The sequence below is a fragment of the Hyaena hyaena genome, unplaced genomic scaffold (genome assembly GCF_003009895.1).
Source record: "Hyaena hyaena isolate Hyena2069 unplaced genomic scaffold, ASM300989v1 scaffold_87, whole genome shotgun sequence".
Taxonomy (NCBI): Eukaryota; Metazoa; Chordata; class Mammalia; order Carnivora; family Hyaenidae; genus Hyaena; species Hyaena hyaena.
The window spans coordinates 452,687-474,106 of record NW_024080718.1 but is presented as its reverse complement, the minus strand read 5'-3'; the positions used below and the strand labels follow the sequence as shown (position 1 = coordinate 474,106).

Genomic DNA, 21,420 nt, shown 5'->3' with positions numbered 1-21,420 from the left:
TCTGGGGCACCTGGGTGGCTCAGTTGGTTGACAGTCTGGCTTCTGCTCAGGTCATGATCTTTTAGTTTGTGAGTTTGAGCCCTGCGTCGGGCTCTGTGCTGACAGCTCAGAGCCTGGAACCTGCTTCAGATTCTGTGTCTCCCTCTCTCTCTGCCCCTCCCCCAGTCACTCTGTCTGTCTGTCTGTCTCTCAAAAATAAATAAACATTAACAAAATTTTAAAAGAAATTGTTTCTAAACCACAACTTGGTCAGTTTATGTGCGTAACCAGGAGTGTGGTCAATGCTTACTGAGGTTGCCAACAAACCCGTCAAGGAGTGTTCATTTTTGGACGCTGTTTGGACACAGGGTGAACATTCACAGCTTTGTCCTCCCGGGCCCAACCTGGTATCTGACTATTCCATCCTAGGGTTTTAGGGAGTGTGTGAAAAGGCAGCCCTTCCCCCTTATCTACAGTTTTGCTTACCTCGGTTTCACTTATCCATGGTCACCTGAGGCGTGGAAGCTGGAAGCCAATGCCCCTCCTCCTGATGAACCATCAGGAAGTCAGTAGCAGCCTATTGCTACATCACAGAGCTTGTGTCATTCACGCCATTTTCTCTCATTACATCAGCATTGTATCATCTCACATCATCATAGGAAGGGTGAGTACAGTGCAGTCAGATACTCTGAGAGAGAAATCACATTCACATAACTTGCATTACAGTACATTGTTACAATTGTTCTGTTTTATTACTAGCGTTAATTTCTTACTGTGCCTAATTTATAAGTTAAACTTTATCATAAGCATGTATGTACAGAGAAAATCATAGTATACACAGACCTTGGTCCTATATACAGTTTCCGACATCAGTTGGGTGTCTTCAATATACTTCTTGCAGACAAGAGGGGACTACTGTATAGCTTCTTAACTAAGAGCCAATACCCCCTAAATTATTGCTTTGTACACTTGAACACATTGTAGAAAATTTACTTACGAGAAAGAAAATGGTTGGAAACTCACTGCACTCCTGTAGAGTCACTCCTGTGATGTCTAAAATGTGTCCACCCTTCGTTCTAGCAGCAAACTTGCCTTTTTTTTTTTGCTTGTCAGTCTCTGAGCTTGACTTCCTTATCTGTAAAATGGGGATAAGAAAATGGCTGCCTTTTTAAAGAATATATAAGAATGGAGTGACATCATGCATGTAAAAAAGGCTTTGGAAGCTTACTTGGGTTTGAAAGCTGTATAAATAAAAGATAGACCACTCCTTCCTTAAACTCAATACCTCTCCTGTTCTCCTCTTTCTCTTCAGATCTGTGGTATAAGGGCGCCTAGTCATTATGTTTGAACAGTACTTAAAGAACTAGCTTAGAAGAGGAAGTTAAATGCCTAACCAACTCATCCTCCCTTCCCTCTCCTTATTTTAGAATCCTTGTGGTGCTTTGTTTCCAAGTTGTTATGCTTGGTTGATAGCACCATTCATTTCTATATTCTTACTGATATTTGAGGGGGGGGAGGGGATCTAGTTGCTCTTTTAATTACCAAGAGAGGTGTGTTAAAATCTCTAACAGTGATTGTAGAGGTCTTCCTTTATTTCTGTCAGCTTTTTGCCTTTCGTATATTGAAGCCCTTATTATTAGGCCCATATACATTTATAATTTTCCTTTCTCACATATCAACCATTTATCACTGTCAAGTTTCCCACTTTATCTCCATTACTATTCCTTGCTTTGAAGTACATCTTGCCTGATATTTTTATGACCCTTCCGGCTTGTTTCTGCAGACTGTTCACACAGTATGTCTTTTCCTATCCTCTCACTATTTGTACCTTTATTTTTAAAGTATCTATAGTAAGAAAGAGAGAATACTTATTAAAAAGAGCAATAGCTAACTGTGTGCTCGGCAGTTTGACCACCTCTGACTCTTGACTGAAGTGTTTAGTTCATTTCATGCCTATGCAGTTTTTACAGTCAGGACTTTGCTGATGGTATCCTTAAACTATCACTGCCATTCTTTTCTCTCTTTTGGTTTTTTTCTTTATGTTGGAAGTTAGATCAAGAGGTTTGATCAGATTTTTCTTTTTTTTCTTTCTTTCTTTCTTTCTTTCCTTCCTTCCTTCCTTCCTTCCTTCCTTTCTTTCTTTCTTTCTTTCTTTCTTTCTTTCTTTCTTTCTTTCTTTCTTTCTTTGTAGTGACTGTTGTGAATTTCATTTGGAGGGAGCTAATATCTGGCATTACCTGAATCAGCTATATCACTAGAGGTTACAACACAGTGATACTCTAATTATATCATTCCTTTTTCATTTGTTAGATGGAATACTTCTATGAGGAGAAGCTTTACATCGATTTAGTTATACTAAAGAACAGTTCCTATAGGAATTGTTGGATAAATGCTTGATTCTTTTGCCAGTTTTTATCTTAATTTTTTTAAGATTTAAGATTTTAAGATTTTTAAAGATTTTTAAAAATTTTACTTTATTAGGTTTTTCTTTTTCAAAGATTTTATTAAAGGTCTTCACAGAGCAAAATGCAGACTCCAGATCCAGCTCCACGGAGACCCTGTTAGGCTATGGGTACTGGCTGGGGCATGGCAGGCAGCTCTAGCTTCCCACCCTTCTGTTCCGAGATGGAGGTGCTGGGGAGCATCTCCTATTTCGGTTCCACAATGCTCACACGATCTGGCCGGGGGGTTCGTACCACTTGGTCAGACTTACCTCTTGGGTGTGACGGAAGCATGATCTTCCCTTTGACGCCCAGCACACCCTGTCTGAGCAGCACACGGCACTCAGCAGCGTCCGCGTACCAGTTACCAGGGTCCACATTGTGAATCATCAGGCCATCCACAAACTTCATGGTTTAACCCTCTGTCCTTGGGGTTTCCCGGACACCATGATGTCATAGCCTATGGCCCTCCTCTCCATGATGAACCGCAGCACACCACAGTGGTGAGGCCTCCCAGGAGCTTGTGATGCAGAGACTCTGCCTGGGACGTAGCACACAGACCTATGGTGGCCACCTTTTCAGTATAAAGCTCTACACTGCCCTCAGGGAAACCAAACCTGAACCACAACAGTCAGTTCTCAGATCCGACAGCCCTTTTCACCCTAGAACATTCTGCATCCTGGTGGCCAAGATCTTGATTTTTGTCCTGGTTGGTGTAACTTGGATCTCAACCCTGGAGAAGCCACTTTTCTCCAGCTCCTGAGTAAGGAACTTGTTCAGTTCAGCTTTGAAGGTGCCATCAGCGAAGGACTTCCTCTTCTTGGAAGTTTGCTCTGCTATCCTGCTGCTGCGCACCTCTGAAAGGAAGACAAGATTTTATTCTTTTTTTAAAAAAATATGCATTTGTAACTTTCTTTAAAAAATTTTTTTAAATGTTTTATTTATTTCTGAGAGACAGAGAGAGACAGTGTGAGCAGGGGAGGGTCAGAGAGAGAGGGAGACACAGAATCTGAAACAGGCTCCAGGGTCTGAGCTGGCTGTCAACACAGAGCCCGACACGGGGCTCGAACTCACGAAGCATGAGATCATGACCTGAACCAAAGTCGGACGCTTAACCTACTGAGCCACCCAGGTGCCCCTGCAAGATTTTATTCTTAAGTAATCTCTACACTCAATGTGGGCCTGAACTCACAACCCTGAGATCAAGAGTCACATGCTCTGCCGACTCAGCCAGTCAGGTGCCCCTCTTGCCAGTTGTTCAAATAATGAGTTAGGGGCACCTGTGAGTTTGGGCCCCAGGTTAGGTGTAGAGATTGCTTAGAAATAAAATGTTAAAAAAAATAATGAGTTATTTAGTATCTTCTATAGACACTGGGGAGTTTTTAAAGAAATGTATAAGAATTTATGAGGATTTCTGCTTTCTGCCTCTTAGGTTTAACCCTAAATTTGAAACAAGGCAGCGATCTTTCCCCCTTAACACAAGACGCTTTTATCTAAATGTTATCATCCTCCTTTATTTCTTCCTCATGGTTAATTTTCTTCTCTCTTAATTACTGATGATGATTTGGCTCTGCTTTTTTCCTTCCTCCCTTAGTGTCTCCCTTAGTTTCTAATAGCTTTCTCACCAGTTCCCCTTGGTCACTTTTTCCCATGCCTCAGGAAGCCAGGACATACCCCAGGGGTCTCTGATCTGGTTTTGAAAGTATTAATTTCAGTTTTTAAAAAATTTATTTTTTTTCAATTTTAAAGTTTATTTATTTTGAGAGATAGAGAGCATACAAGTGGAGGAGGGCCAGAGAGAGAGAGAGAGAGAGAGAGAGAGAGAAAGAATCCCAAGCAGGCTCCACACTGACAATACAGAACCCGATGCTGGCTTGAACCCACGAACCATGAGATCATGACCTGAGCCAAAACCAAGAGTCAGAAGCTCAAATGACTGAGCCACACAGGCATCCCTCAATTTTTTTTTAATGTTTATCCATTTATTTTGAGAGAGAGAGAAAGAGAGAGCACAAGCAGGGGAGGGGCAGAGAGAAAGGGACAGAGAGAATCCCAAGCAGCTTCCACACTGTCAGCTCAGAACCCAACATGGGCTCAATCTCACGAACCATGAAGTCATGACCTCAGCCAAAATCGAGTTGGATGCCTAACCGACTGAGCCACCCAGATGGCTTTTTGCAACTAGTCTTTTTCAGGCAGTGAGGAAGGAACACATAGAGGGGAAATACTCAGTATTGATACCTAATGGGCGACCACGATTAAGCCAGTCATTTCATGAGCACAGAAGACATTTAGCCAACTACAGCCGAGGAGTGCCATATGTATCTAGTAGGTTATTTGACACTTTTTTTTTCATTTTTGGTGTGACAGGATGTGGCAATGCGGGACACCCCGTGACCCCAGAGCCATCCTGGTCTCAGCCACTCCAGGCTAGGCCAGTGTCAGAACAATCCCTAAAGCAGAAGCAGACAGAGGACATGAATGTCTCCATTCTAGAATTCAACATTCATTCATTTATCAACTATTAAACATCAACTATGCTAATGCTGGGGATACAGCAGTCAGCCATGACACACACTGGGCCTGCTTGGCTTGTACTAGTGCTGAAGTGAGCTGGTTACATCGCCCCCTGCAGGCCAGGAGTTGAGAGCGCTTAAGCAGGGAGGCAGTGACTAGTCTTCAAACTTGTTTTACTTGTGTATTTTTCTATCAATTTTGAAAAACCATGATACCTTAACGAATTTTTTAAAAATCTGAAATCATCATTACATGTAAATAGCCTCAAAGATTCATTTTATTATGTATTGTAGCTATGGACATTTAAAATGAAAATGTTAACTGTTCTTTTATTTTTTTTTTAATGTTTTATTTTTATTTATTTCTAGGAGAGAGAGAGACAGCGTGAGCAGGGGAGGGTCAGAGAGAGAGGGAGTCACAGACTGAAAGAGGCTCCAGGCTCTGAGCTGGCAGTCAGCACAGAGCCCGACGCGGGGCCCGAACCCACAAACCGCGAGATCATGACCTAAGCGAAAGTCGGACGCTTAACCGACTAAGCCACCCAGGCGCCCCTGAAAATGTTAACTGTTCTTTTAAATGTATCCAGTGAAATCTTGCTACAATAGAGACTTGATAGCTACCATTTTCCCTTTTTAAAAATATCTTAACAAGCTTTGTAATATTATATCACTCTTTTTGCTCCTTCAACTCCATTCTACTCCTCCCATAGAATTTTATCCTAATATGAATTTTATTTTCTTCAAAGTATTATTGGTCACCCTATTAAATACTATCGCAGCTGTTCTTTCTGTTACCACAGGGCTCTTGGAGTTTAATGACCAAATGACGTATATATTAGAAACTATATTTGGACTTTTAAACTATCTCTTTCCATGAGACGAATATGTGTTTGTGAGGACCTGGTAAGAGAAACGGATTGTCTTAATGTTCCTTTGTTTGGTGGGCAGAGGTTTTTACACTCGACAGTAATGCCCCAGGTTGAGAACTGTGCAGGGTCTGAGATTTTACAAGTTAGCCTGCCACAGTTTCATGGATGCTGGCAGAAGACAAGAGACCATCACTCACAGCAGAACAGTAGCCAGGATATGACCATTTTTGCACTGGTTCCCTGAGCCCCAGTTCCCTCAGGGTCAATGGGAACGGGCCCAGATGGGTACCTGCTCATGCAAGAGGTTGCATTTCAGGAGAAGAATTCTGATCTTAGGAAACTCAAATCTTATGTGATGGTCAGTAAGCATGCCTTCCATTTGCTCGAGGGAAACAGTATTATTCTGGCAGTCAGTGTGTTTTCTAGAGTTGCCATCACAAAGTACCACTGATTGGGTGCCATAAAACCACAGAAATGTATTATATCTCAGTTCTGAAGTCTAAAAGTGTGAAACCAAGCTGTCGGTAGGGCTGTCTTCATTCTTCAACCCGCAGAGGAATCTTTCCTTGCTTTCCTAGCGGTCTCCTGGCCATGTCGGTGTCCCTGGTTTACAAGTGCATAACTCCCCCCTCTGCTTTGTCATCACATGGCGATTCCCTCTGTCTCTGTCTTCACATGGCTGTCTTCTTCTAAGGACATCAGTCATATAGGACTAGGGGCCCACCCTACTCCAGGATGACCTTATCTTAACTAATTACATTGGCAACGACCGTATTTCCAAATAAAGTCACATCCCAAGGTATTGGGGATTAGAATGTTCACAGAGTTCAGCCAGTAACAGTAAACATGTCTGCTCATTGGTCTCAGTAAAAGGAGACACTGTGTCCAAGGATGCTCACAGGGACACAAACCTCCCTGAAAGACAGCCCAGAACTGAGGGCAGTTAGTGCCTCACTCTCAAGACCTGCAGAAACATGAAAAACATGGAAAATTGACTCCTGAGATAAACCTCTGGGTGAGGAGTCAGTTTGTTTTTATGCGGGAGAATGGCAGTTATTAAATAAGGCAGAAAGAAGCAGCTTCACCTAGTAAAAGCTCCTTCAGGGCCTCATTTTGGGAAAGAATTTATACAGAAGTTGAGGACCTAAAACTGATTTCCTTTTTTTATTTAAAAAAAATTTTTTTAATGTTTTATTTCTTTCTGAGAGAGAGAGAGAGAGAGAGAGAGACAGTGTAAGCAGGGGAGGGTCAGAGAGAGAGGGAGATACAGAATCTGAAACAGGCTCCAGGCTCTGAGCTGTCAGCACAGAGCCTGACGCAGGGCTCGAACCCACGAACCGTGAGATCGTGACCTGAGCTGAAGTCAGACACTTAACCGACTAAGCCACCCAGGCGCCCCCTAAAATTGATTTCCTAAAAGTGATTCTTCTGTGTGCATATCTTGAGAAATCATCACTACTACACTCTAGCTAGTAGAATCCTCATCCGAAGATCACGATTCTAGGAGATTTGCAAGTGTATCTGGGCTGCCGGTAGCCATATCCAGTACAGCTTGACGTACTGGTGTTACAATGTCCCTTCCATTTTCTCGAACTCTCAAGAGAAGGCTTTCCTAAAGGGCTCCACACCGTCAGCACAGAGCCCACTGCAGGGCTTGAAACCACAAACCGTCAGATCCTGTCCTAAGCCAAAATCAAGAGTCAGACGCTTAACCGACAGAGCCTCCCAGGCACCCCAGGAGTTGAAAATAAATACGTGTGACTTCACTTTATGCCCCCATCAACAAGGCCTGGACGGGCCAGTTAAACTTTTTAACCAAACTGTAGATGGCTAGATGGATGTGGAATCATACAATTCCGCAGTAAATCATTAATGCAGACCCAGTGACTTATTTGCATATGTTTTAAAACTCTGCTGTCAACAACAAGGCCACTTTCTGAGACGCACATCTGCAATCACTCTGCTTGGCAAGTACAGTTGTCCTTGCACAGCTGGAGAAGGTTATTCTTTATGTATTTTTTCATGTTATTTTTAGTTTTAACACCAGCGCAAATCTCCAGGAGCAATACTGCTTCTTTTTATCAAAGCCCAGCCTCTGATGATGATAGTAAGGAAAAGAGGAGAAGTTTCTTGTCTGTGTTCTCCAGGAATGAACTCCAATGAAACGGGACCTGCAGCAGCTAAAGACATACCCAGCTTCAACAAATTGTATACATTTGTCAAACTTCAACTACCCACAAGTGAGAATGGTAACAATATCAGACAATTGTCAACCACTCAGATTTCGAAAAAATTCTTCTTGGGGGACGTTATTAAAAGTTTGGTAGGACTACTTTGCGAAGGTGCTTGGAGTAGAATTAGTCCGGTTACCTACAGGGTTTTGCTTTTGCTTCCCTGGAGGAAGAACTGGGGTGGGTGGGGGAGGGGAGAGAGAGGCTCACTGGGTGGAACGAGAGAGGAGCCAGGAGGCTGTGCCCTGCCCAGCTGAATGAATCAGACCCTTAGATGCACCCCTGCAAAGCAGGCCAGAAATGCCTCAGGGGAGGTCTTTCAGGGGGGCTGGTTGAGAGACTTCAGGGTAAGCCTCTCCCTTCCCTATGAAATTGTTAGCAATTCCTTATACAGGTTTTTCTGAGAGGTCAGGAAGGGGAAGGGCTTCAAGCGAAAGAAAAAGGCCAGTTGATGTCTAGGTTCCATGTTAGTACTGGCAATATTTTCTTTCCTTTATCTTCTGTTCCTGAGGGTAGAATAAGAAAGCACCAGTGACATGTCCTTTTGTTATCAATAAAGATTTCTTAAATTGTATTTCTAATCAGGGCTTGCTGACTCATCAGATGGTGACGGTGACTCACATTTATCATCCATATATATCAATTACATTGGAAGGTGATAATGGAGAGAAAGGCAAAATGTACTTGGTCTTATATTATTTGCCAGCTCTATGGAGGTGTATTTGACAAATAAACATGTTAATTTAGCTTACTTGGAAATCACTTTCCACATACAAACTAACAAAGGTAATTCATTTTAATGAAAAAAAAAACAACCCAGCTACATTCAAGGCTTTTATTTCCCTATTCCAATCTGTAAGTACAATTTTTAAATTTCTTAGCATCTTGGCCTCTTCTGCTGACTTATTACCATTTTACGTATATCACATTGAAAGTATTCTTTGTCTTAATTATCTGGAGTTAACAAATATTTAGCGACTGTCAAAAATGCATTTTATTGGAGCCATTTGCAATCACCTGGATGGAACTAGGATTATTATGCTAAGTGAAATAAGTTAGTCAGAGACAAATACCATGTGATTTCACTCATATGTGGAATTTAAGATATGAAACAGATGGGGGTGCCTGGGTCACTCAGTCAGTTAAGCTCCGACTCTTGATTTCAGCTCAGGTCATGATCTCATGGTTTGTGAGTTCAAGCCCCTTGTCAGGCTCTGTGCTGACAGTATGGAGCCTGCTTGGGATTCTCTTTCTCGCTTTCTCATTCTCTCTCAAAGGAGAAGGAGAAGAAGGAGGAAGAGGAGGAGGAGGGAGAGGAGGAGGAGGAGGAGAAGAGAAGAAGAAGAAGAAGAAGAAGAAGAAGAAGAAGAAGAAGAAGGGGAGGAGGAGGAGGAGGAGAAACAGATGAAGGTGGTGGGGGAGAGGGAGGCAAACCATAAAACAGACTCTTAACTATAGAGAACAAACTGAGGGTTGATGGAGGGGAGGTGGGCAGGAGGTAGATTAAATGAGTGATGGATATTAAGGAGGCACCTGTTGTGATGAACACAGGGCGTTCTAGGTAAGTGATGAATCACTAAATTCTACTGAAACTAAACAAAACAAATAAACAAATAAAAAACAATCCTCCTTTAAAAAAAATGTACTCTATTAGAAAATGCTGTCATTGGGGTTCCCTGGGTGGCTCAGTCAGTTAAGCATCCGACTTCGGCTCTGGTCAGATCTCACAGTTCGTGGGTTCGAGCCCCGCATCAGGCTCTGTGCTGACAGCTCAGAGCCTGGAGCCTGTGTCAGATTCTGTGTCTCCCTCTCTCTCTGCCCTTCGCCTACTCATGCTCTGTCTCTCTGTCTCAAAAATAAATAAACTATTAAAAAAGATTAGAGGGGCGCCTGGGTGGCTTAGTCGGTTAAGCGTCCGACTTTCGCTTAGGTCATGATCTCGCGGTTCGTGGGTTCGAGCCCCGCGTCGGGCTCTGTGCTGACTGCCAGCTCTGAGCCTGGAGCCTGTTTCAGATTCTGTGTCTCCCTCTCTCTCTGACCCTCCCCTGCTCACGCTGTCTCTCTCTCTCTCTCTCCTAGAAATAAATAAAACATTTAAAAAATTTAAAAAAAATAAAATAAAATAAAAAAGATTAGAAAATGCTGTCATCTCCTAACAACGTTATTGACATTTCGATTTTGTTTTATTTTGGTTTCGCAGCTGGCAGCTTTGTGTTAAAAGTTTTTGGTCCTCTCTGGGGTCTGAACTCTCTAGAGAGGCTCCATTAGAAGCAGCGGAATTGCTGAATCTTCCATCTGGCGGACCGAAGATCCGGAGGGAGAGTAACGGGAACTGGCCAGTAGAGGGCAGTACCGAAGCAAGGCCTGGCTCCGGAGCTGTGGCTCCCTTCCCGTCCTGCAGTCAGTGCAGTTTGCTTCTTTGGACAGTGGAAGGCTGAGCAGCGCGAGAGTTGTACAAATGACCATTTTTAGCTTTAAAAGTTGAGCTCTCAGTGACTGCTCTTGTAGAGACAGGTATGCAGGAAAGATTTGGTTCAAGAGATGAGTCTCTACTGTCATTTCCATTGAATTTTGACCAAGAAATTCCAAACTCTCTCCTCATCCGGTGACTGTGCGATGAGCTTCTCCTGACTCAGAATCGTTCACAGATGACTGTGATCCTGCTGCCGCTTCACTGCTGAGACGTCTGTTTGTTCCGAGACTCATGCTCTTCCCCAAATTGTCAGACAAGAGTGTTTACCTTGCTTGCAGTGTTTAGAAGGATGAATAGGGAACGCTTCGTAACATTTTTGAGTAGGAAAGAGGGTCACACACCCTTTAAGTTTGTGTGGACAGTGCTTATTTCCTCCCACAAAAATGCCGGTGACCACAGACAAAATTCGCTTCCATACCATCAAGGGTTCGTGGAAACCCCTGTGTGTCCACGTGCCCCAGGATAAAAATCTCTGTTGGGGAAAAGCTCTTGCTGATATCCAAACGAGCTGCACTAAGTCTTGAAGGTTAGGACCATGCCCTAAATAATTACTGAATGTCTTCACCTAGACATCCTATAGGCAACTCAGCACATTCCTTGCCCAAACTCGCTCTACTTGGCACCCCTTGATTTCTTCTTGGAATGATTCCTGTTCCGGTGACCCTCAGGTAAAACTTCAGAATCACCTTTGATTCCTCACTCTGCCATACTCAGTGTCAGTCTTACTCAACTTCTTTATGCTTTCATTTTCACCCTCTTCACTTTGGGCTTCTATTGTCAAGCCTGGATTAGAAATTTCATCTCTCACCTCCTGTGTCTTTGTATTCCAGTCTATCCTTAGTTTCACTAGGCTATTATTTTATTTTATTCAGTTTTGAGAGAGAGACAGACAGAGACAGAGTGTGAGTGGGGGAGGGGCAGAGAGCAAGGGAGACACAGAATCAGAAGCAGGCTCCAGGCTCTGAGCTGTAAGCACAGAACCCAATGCAGGGTTCGAACTCACAAACTGTGAGATCATGACCTGAGCTGAAGTCTGATGCTCAACCAACTGAGCCATCCAGGCACTCCTAGGCTATTATTTTAAAATACTAGTTTGATTGGGTTTCTCTTGCTCTGATTCTTGCTCCCTCCCCTTTTAAAAAATCCTAAATAGCTTCCCAGAATCTGCTGAAAAAAATTTAAGTTCTGATAATCAAGTTCAGCCTTTCTTTTTTCTCTTCCATTGTTTCCTCAAGTTGAAGTCAAAATGAAATACTTGTGTTGTCCTGTATTTTCTCACCCTTTAGCCTTTGTTCGGAGTTCTCTTTGTCTAGAATCTTTCTAGTTTAGGGGTTCATTTTTTTAAATGTTTTATTTATTTTTGAGAGAGAGAGAGAGAGAGAGAGGCAGCATGAGCAGAGGAGGGTCAGAGAGAGAGGGAGACACAGAATCCGAAGCAGGCTCCAGGCTCTGAGCTACCTGTCAGCACAGAGCCTGACATGGGGCTCAAACTCTCGAACCATGAGATCATGACCTGAGCCGAAATCAGACGCTTAACTGAGCCACCCAGGTGCCCCTCTAGTTTAGGGGTTCTTAACAATTGCGTGCAATGGGTTCTCTTTGGCAGTCTGTGAAACTAATGGGCACTTCCTCAGAATGTTTTCAGTGCATAAAATTATATATTCAGAGTTACAAAGGAAACCAATTATACTGAAATACAGTTATAAAATACTGTATAATCTGCAATATTATATGTATTCTTTTTTTTAAATTTTATTTATTTATTTATTTGAAGGAGAGATAGAGACAGCATGAGCAGGGGAGGGTCAGAGAGAGAGGGAGACACAGAATCGGAAGACAGGCTCCAGGATCTGAGCTGTCAGCACAGAGCCCGATGCGGGTCTCGAACCCACAAACTGTGAGATCACGACCTGAGCTGAAGTCGGACGCTTAACCAACTGAGCCACCCAGGCGCCCCTGTATTCTTGTTTATTAAGGCATTTATAAATACAGCTGACCCTTGAACAATGTGGAGGTTAGGGACCCCAACCCCCCTGCACAGTCAAAAATCCACATATGACTTTTGATTCCCCAAATCTTAATTGCTATAGCTTACTGTTAACCAGAAACCTTAGCAACAGTCAATCAACACATATTTTGTATAAGATATATATACTATATACTGAATCTTTACAGCAAAGTAAGCTAGAAGAAAAAAAATGTTATTAAGAAAATCATAAGGAAGAGAGAATACATTTATACGACTCTCCTGTAAAAAGCACAAGCCTGTGTGGTTCAAGAGTCAGCTGTAACTGCGGTGCCTGAGTGGCTCAGTTGGTTAAGCGTCTGACTTTGGCTCAGGTCATGATCTTGCTGTCCCTGAGTTTGAGCCCCGCATCTGGCTCTGTGCTGACAGCTCAGAGCCTGGAGCCTGCTTTGGATTCTGTGTCTCCCTCTCTCTCTGCCCCTCTATTGCTCATTCTCTGTCTCTCAGAAATAAATAAACATTAAAAAACTTTATATATATATATATATATATACATATATATATAAAGAATCAGCTGTAACAGCATCTAGCATTGGTCTTAATAATTACCATAGTAGTTCATTGCTCACACCTGCAATGGAAGAAGATGCTAAATTTCAGTTAGAGATTAGTAAAAATAAAGATGTGTTTCTTTCCCCACCCAATTTCTTAGACTCCGGCCTGAACATCTCAAACTTAAGAGAACTGGATCTCAAACTACAGTACTCATCAGAATTGCCTGGATCCTAGACTCCAACTGCTTGAACTTATTTCCGATTCACTAGGTCAAGGGTAGACCCTAGAATGTGCGCTTCTAACACGTTCTCAGCTGTTGCTGGTGTTGCAGGCCCAGGTTCTACATTTGAAACCTTTCCTCTAGACTAGATTATTACTTCCTGCCCTCTTTATCTACCCAAATCCCATGCCTCCCTGAACCCAGGGGATGTCCACCTGCTGTATTAGGTTCCCCTTGTCACCCGTATCAGAAGAGATCTCTTCCCCTTCAAGGACTCTTGCCCAGTTCATTCATACCACACTCATGGCATTTAGCTTTCGGCTCTGCTTTATGGTCACTGTGGTGCAGTGTGGCTGGGCCCCACCTACAACTCCAGTTTCCTGAACTATCTGTGCTACTGGAAATGCTGTATTTCAAACCACCATGGAGATTCCTTCTTTCACCCCTTAGACGGTGAGCGCTTCTAGGGTACAACATATGTCCTATAATTTGTGGAAGGGAGGAAAGGAGGGAAATCTCATGGAGAACTCTTTACTGGGGAAATCTATCTAGCAGCGTAGAAGTTACTAATCGAAGAAAACACCTAATTTACTCACCTGATATCCTTTCTGGGTGCCCTATGTTGAAATATCCTTTATCCTGACTTTAAAAGTTATGACAAAGTAAGTTTCTTCCGGGGCCCTCTGGCAAAATTTCAGAGAGATATCCATCAGCCCATGGTAATCACAGAGTAGAAGGCCTCATCTAGGTCACTGGTAAGAATCAGAATGTTATCTAAGTCAGATCTGTGGGTGTGGGTCTGACTTTTCTAACAAAGGCTTCAGCGTAGTGTTCCGGAGTTATTATTGAAGACAGGGTGAACCTATTGGGGTCTTTACTACAGTTCTCTATTCCCGATCAAACCTCCTATCCAATGAGTGTCAATAGTTTAAAATCAGCCTAGGAGGAGGCTCAGAGTTGTTTGGGTAAGTGTTGAGTTACAGGGTTTTGACTTCATCCCTGTACTGTTTAAGTTTTCATTCTCTCTCTCCTTTCTCCTCCTTTTCCTCCCTCTCTTCCTCTTCCTTCCCCTGTCTCTCTTTCCTCCCTTTCCCACTTTTTAAACCAGTGACTAGGACAGTGATCGTGTAGGTTGGAGTTTGATCTACAGGGGCCTGTAAGGTTCCTTCCAAATGGAAAAGCCCGAGACTCTGTAAGACAGATCCACAAGAGACATTCTCCCTTGCAAGGAAGAAATTGTGTTTGTGGTGTTAATGGTTCCTATGCTTCAAATCTCATTTATTTGGCACAGACTATGCCTTTGTGAAGCAGAATCGTGTTCTGAGAATTCAGCTCAGGTTTTCTGTGTCTATCTTGCTATGTTTGTGTGAATTATGAATGCTTACTCTGTCACATTCAAGTCATGAATATGAAGGAAAGATAGCACTTATTAACAGCAATCTGATAAAGATTTACAGGTAGTGCTTTTTAGTCCTAAACGGCTTTGAGACGACTGAATGCAGCCTGTTAATTTTAGTCATTTTGCCTGTATTATTCCTTATTTTGGGTCCGAGGGTTTCCCTTGGACAGTAAACTCTGTTCTTGCTGTGTGGAAGGGCTCGTTTTAGTAGTTATTGAATTTTTTTCCCCTGCGAGGTCTAGTCTAAACATTTTACTCATCCTTTGTGGGTTACATATGCTCTCTCGGTGCTAGCTCTACATCAGTATCTATTCTCATGTATGCATTTAAGATGAATTATCCTCTCATTGTGGCCACACAGGAAACTACTATTTCTGAATTCTTTCCTAGGAGGGAGAAACGGAAATTTCCTGAAGGGCATAAAACAGATCTGAGAGTAAATCCCTGATCTTCACAGTGGCCTCCTGCCAGGTAATTCAGCAGCTACTCTGAATCCCTACTCTCCTGGGAAGGAGCACCAACAAAGGTAGTTATGTTTACTGAGTGTTTGGTATGTATTAGGCAAAGCACTTCATAGGATCTATCTTAATCTGCCAACTATTATATGTGATAGGTAAAGAATAAATCCCACTTTAAAAAATGTTTTATTTATTTCTGAGAGAAAAGAGAGAGAGAGAGAGAGAGCGTGAGCAAGGGAGGGTCAGAGAGAGAGGGAGATACAGAATCTGAAGCAGGCTTCCAGGCTCTGAACTAGTTGTCAGCACAGAGCCCGACACGGGGCTCAAACCCATGAACTGTGAGATCATGACCTGAGCCAAAATCGGATGCTGAACCGACTGAGCCACCCAGGCACCCCAAAATCCCACTTTTCAGGTGAGGAAACTGAGGCATGGTGTAGTTAAGTAGCTTGCCCAAATTTTATGGCTATTAAGGAGACACAGCAGGGGCTGGAATCTGCCTTAATCTGACTCTAGAACCTGAATTCCTTTTCATTTTATTTTATTTCACTTTAAGTAAGCTCTACATCCAACGTGACGCTTGAATTCACAACCTCGACATCAAGAGTTGCATGCTCAAAAAAACAAACAAAAAACAAAAAACAAAACAAAAAAAAGCATTGTATGCTTTCCTGACCGAGCCAGCCAGGTGCCTGTAAGGACCTGAATTCTTACCCCCCCTTTCTACTGTTGATCTAGCTTACAGGGAGGAGTAAGGTACGTGGTCTGGACTTGGAGAGGTTGACCACTGAAGTCCTCACGTCAGCGAGCTACCAGTGTTCAGATGAAGGTTGCCCCATGTATGTACCTCTCTCTCTGGTCACATTCTGAATATTCTAGATGGATCTGTAGCATTCCACGTGTATGAGTAGACTGTAAGGATCGTGTGACTGGGTCTGGTAGCTCTTTTCCCAATGCCAGGCAGAGAGATGGGGCTCCAGAACTGTTTGTTGAGCTCAAATCCTCTTTTTTCTAATCTCTAACCAAACCAGATTCCCTTTATCACAATCCCTGACCCAAACCAAAAGACTTGTTTTCCATGTACAGAGTAAAGGAAAGCTCTATGACATTTATTAGGGAGCACTGTCTGACTTACTACATGGCTTAATGACCGGAGGATTTAGGTTTTAGTAACAGCTGCAGGCCGAGTCTTGTCAGGGGTGCGCAGCCCCGCCCCCTCCCCAGCCGCACCTCAGGCACCCTTCCCTGGGACAGCCCGTACTTCCAGCATCCTGAATGGCCTTCCTTACCCTGCACCCTCTGTCACCCCCTCCCCCCACAGGCCTTCACCCTCACCCTCATTCCCCTCAGCACGTCCTCTGGCAGCCCCAGCGCCTCTCATGCCCAGTCTTGCTCAGTTTCCTTTGGCTACGGGCTCTTCGGTTCCTTTCCTCAGGTGCCCTGATCTCTCTTATAAATGGGTGGCTATCCATTTCCAAGTGACTCTGCCCTTCTCTGTTCTTTCAACTTCCTGAGGCCAGGCGCCAGGCCTGGTTTCCCTAACCTCCGTCTTTCCAGCACAGTGGCTGGGATATATCACGCACCCTGGCAGTGTCTGAGAAAGCTGCAGGTTGCCCACCCCCACCACTATCATTTCCATCACCCCACACAAGAGAATTCTACCTCGGGGTAGAAATGCTCGCCATTTCTCAACCTGAGGCAAAACTGAACGTAAGCTCCGCGAAGGCAGGGCTTGTTGTCTCTTCACGTATGCACCTCGAGCATCTGGAAGAATGTCTACCAGGTGGCAGGGGCGCTGAATTAAGACAGGCATCTTAAGAAAACTATATTTTCATTGCTCTGTGATATTCAGTTGTGTGCACCATGGAGGCAGGTCCCTTCCCTTCCTTCCCGACGCCTCACCTTCTGTTTTGTTTTTTTAATGTTTTTTATTTTATTTTATTTATTTCTAGGAGAGACAGAGAGACAGCGTGAGCAGGGGAGGGTCAGAGAGAGAGGGAGACACAGACTGTGAAATAGGCTCCAGGCTCCGAGCTGGCAGTCAGCACAGAGCCCGACGCGGGGCTCGAACCCACGAACCGCGAGATCATGACCTAAGCGAAAGTCGGACGCTCAACCGACTAAGCCACCCAGGCGCCCCCGGACGCCTCACCTTCTAACTACACTGCACTTTCAAGCACCTCTAAAGGTACTCTGGTGTTGCCCATGGGATATTTTATGAACGCCCAGAGCATGAAAATATCAAGGAAGTTTCCTGACAGCACACACGTGGTCACGACGTGGTCCAGCTACAGAGAGGGATGAGGCCGGGACTGGGGTGGATTTCCCAAGGTAACTTTGCTTCTAAGGGCATGCCAGGAATGCTTTAGGAATACATAAGCAGTTTGCTTTGAGCGAGCAACCAAGCAAGAATATCAGCTGGAAAATGTTTCTCTTTCAAAAGCTCCACCGCATTTCGAAAGGACAGTACTTCTTCGAAACCATTTCTGCACCGAAAGTCCTAGTTTGTGTGCACCGATAAATCCGAGCGCCGCCACACGCACGGGTCTTTTTCTCCCTCTGTTATTTTCCAGGAGGGCCACTCCTCGCCCTCAAAGTTTCCTCCCAGGTCAGCTTCTCAGTGGCCTCATTAGGGAAGGCAGGCTGTCGTCAGCGTGCCTTGTGACTGTAACAGAGGGATTGTCACAATTAAACTGCAAGGCATGGAGGAGGGTGTGGCCGTCAGCTATTGCCACACTTCTGGAAAATTAGAAACCAAATGGTCTCAAATTTATCACTGACATGTGGGAGGATGATTAGTATACACTTCTTGAAATCATCTCATTCCAAAACCAATATTTGGTTTGAGGAGACGCAGAAGAGAGCTGAAACACGCTGGAAGGCTAGAAATAGGTCAATGCGATTGCAGAACAGCCTTTTCAGCAGTGCTGTGTGGCTCCTCACGGCTTCCGTTGGTCGCCCAATCAGAGGGCTTGTCTTTAGACTAATGCTATTCAACTGGTTACCATGGCAATGATGGAGTACTAGTTGTCATGGCGATGAAATGGAAACTTGGGGGACCGATTTCTTTAGAGGAGGTGGATTCATTAAGCTCTGTCTTTCCTTCTCCCCTTAAAACTGGACCATATTGCACACTACTTTCTAAGGGGGTACATTATCAAACTCTGCGCATACCTTTTAGGATTTATATTATCGTTTCTTATTCTTAGATCACATGGCTTAAGTTTATTTCAAGTCTGTGATGAGAATACACCCTTACCACCCCCACCCCTGGTCTTCGATGGCTTATGTTAAAGAATGACATTGCAGAGGCTAGCTTTCTTTTTACCACTCCAAAAGTGTTTCTGCCAAACTCCACTGAATTCCTCAAAAGTTAATCTGGTATGAAATGGTACAAAGTCAAATAAATATAACGGACTTTAAATGGTAAAGGATATTTTTTTCCTAGCCTCGCTGAGGTATAATTGACATAAAAATTAGGTGTACGGTGTAATGATTCATTATGGATAACCACTGTGAAAGGGTTGCCACCATCAAGCTAATTAACACATTCATCAGCTCACATAGTTATTTTCCATATGTGTGTGGTGGAACACTTAAGATCCACTCTCAGCAAATTTCAAGTATGTCGTCCATTATTAGTGACTCTCGTCATCATTCTATACGTTAGGTGTCCACAACTTGCTCATCTTACAACTGAAAAATTTATACCCTTTGACCACATCTCCCCACTTCCCCCACTCCCCAGCAACCACCATTCTAGTCACTCTGAGTTCGATTTTTTCAGATTCCACATAATATGAAGGAGACTTACCAGTTCATTTCAGTCACCTTCTCCTCGTTGATGTATTTATTAGCGTCATACTTTGAGGAAGCGCCCGCTGGCTCAGTTGGTGGAATGTGTGACTCTTGATTTCAGGGTCAGAGGTTCAAGTCCTACGTTTGGTGTAGATATTACTTACACATAAAATCTGTTTAAAAAATCACACTTTGAAGTGAATCCATTTGAGAAGCATCCAGAAGCCTGGCTCTTTTTCTTTCTTGGTGCTGACAGAGGTTTCGTTCTTCTTTGTTGAGAGTGTACTGTATGGGATCATCAACAGGAAATATGTGTTGTTCTCCTGTTACACAGATATGATTGACCTCTTCCTTGAATGCTCCCAAGGAACTAATTTAGATGCTCATTTTGGATTTCTGGAAAAGAAAGAGTAGTTATATTAATGGTTTTGCTTAAGGTGGAGCTCATTACAGAATTTAGAGAAAATATATTGGAACAAATCTGAATTCATGGACCTTTCCATTTTTCTGAGATTACTTTGGTGTATAAACATGAACTCTGTGTGGAAAAAGCTTCTAGGTGTATTTTTATTTGAGTCTGCTACTATAAAAATTTTACATGTTATCCTCAACTCTGTTGTGCAGGAAAATCCCCTGGTGAGTGTGTGAAAGGTACCTGCTGGACCCTATTTCAGACCCCCCCCCTTTTTTTAATTGAGGTATAGTTGACACATAACATTGCATCAGTTTCAGGTGCAGAACAGAATAATTTGATATTTACATATATTGTAAAATGATCACCACAATAAGCATTCCAGACAGACCTGTTGATTCAGATTTTTTTGGGTAGAGTCTAGAAATTTTTAAAAAATGTTTATTTATTTTGAGAGAAAGTGTGCAAGCAAACTGGGTAGACGCAGAGAGATTGGGAGAGAGAGAATCCCAAGCAGGCTCCACGCTTAGCACAGGGCCTGACACAGAGCTCACTGTCACAAACTCTGAGTTCATGACCTGAGCTGAAATCAAGAATTGGATGCTTAGCTGACTGAGCCACCCAGGCTCCCCTAGGAATTTGTATTTACACAAATAACCCAGATGATTTTGAGGCAGTCTGTGGCCCAAATGGCCATTAACTAGCTGAAGTGGGAAGACTCTCTTGGGTGAAGAATGTGGAAGGCATCGTCCTTCCTTTGTTGTGGCCTCCATCAGTCCATTCAGGAAGGTGAGAGCATCGCTTAATCTAGCCTGACGAGAGCGCCTGATCTTTCATGAACACCCATTGGGCTCTTTACTCCAGATAATGGACTGAAGTGGTACCATTGGGTCTTCCTGCAGTGGACATTGCTGGTGATACTTTTTTCCCTGATAGATTTTTTTTCTTATAGATTGATTAGAACCCCTAAACACACCAAGTCGGCCGATCCAAGATGAGTGGTTTTCACCTCACTAGTGCCTCTTCACTTCCTGCTGGAACCTTCCAGCTTGGCATCATACAGCCATCGTTGGCTTCATCTCTTTTGGCTAAAGCCATTTGCCATAGCTTTTTTGAAGGCAAGGGAAGCTATTTCTATAAAGCCCAAGGACATTACTTAGGATACAGACTCATCTCCTATAACAGAAACCAAAATAACGGTAGTATTCCAGTCAGATAGAAATGGCTCTTCCTATCTGGGTGCTCTGCTATCCTCAATAGATGGATTTCATGTTAGGATCTAAGATTCACAGTCCTTCCTTCCTTCCCTCCTACCTTCTTTCCTTCCTTCCTTCCTTCCAAGTGCAGTTTTGGGGGGCGTAGGTATGGGCTATGAAATCTGGGCTCAGGAATAGGGGAGAGGCGGGTGTATTTACCGAGTCCTTTCTGTGGCATTACCCTGAAGGGATTCCTAGCTAGATAGCCATCAAGCCTAATTCTCTGGTCTTCTGCAGGTTCTCTGAGCTAAGTACTTAGTGTTTAAGAAAATTCACTTTTGCCAAAGTTATCCAGAGTCATTTTCTTTTCTTGAGATCATGAACTTCAGTACTCTTTGTGTTTTGTACAGACTTACTGACCACTGACAAGGAGGGGTTGGGAATGGGTCACAGGCCCAGGCAAATTGATATCCAAATTTCCAGGGAGATCCAGAGGCTACTTCAGGAAGCCCTGGAGGAGTCAGACCCAAGATTTGATCCGTTATTCCCCTTGGTAATAGCATCACTTGCTGGACTGAGGAGCTAGAATTTTCCTTAAGTTGAACAGCTCCCTTCAGCAGCAAATTAAGCCCATTTCATTTGTTCCTTAGAAATGGAGTATGCTTGCCATGTTTAAGCTAACTTTAATGGAGTGTCCAGCTATCAGCCAAGTCTCATCAATAGCATCTTCTTCTTTTTCTGTAGGTAAGTATGAAAGCATTTACTGGAAAGAAGAAAAGAATTTCTCATGTTTTATCCTTTTCTCTTGCAAAGAAAAATACAGCACCATCATTAGCTTTAATTGGAGTACAATCATGGCCAATGGAGGAATAGATATCACTCTGGAAATCACAAGCTTGGTAGAGAA

The 21,420-nt window shown here is 43.3% G+C and overlaps 1 long non-coding RNA gene and 1 pseudogene across 1 annotated transcript; one reads left to right on the top strand and one right to left on the bottom strand.

Moving 5' to 3' along the window:
* Positions 1 to 2,532: 2,532 nt before the first annotated feature.
* Positions 2,533 to 10,502, bottom strand: LOC120233186 (annotated as a pseudogene).
* Positions 10,503 to 14,091: 3,589 nt separating this feature from the next.
* On the top strand, positions 14,092 to 17,092 carry LOC120233153. The gene is made up of 4 exons (XR_005528731.1): positions 14,092 to 14,215; positions 15,040 to 15,120; positions 15,846 to 15,946; positions 17,060 to 17,092. It is a non-coding gene; the product is annotated as an uncharacterized LOC120233153 (long non-coding RNA).
* Positions 17,093 to 21,420: the final 4,328 nt, after the last annotated feature.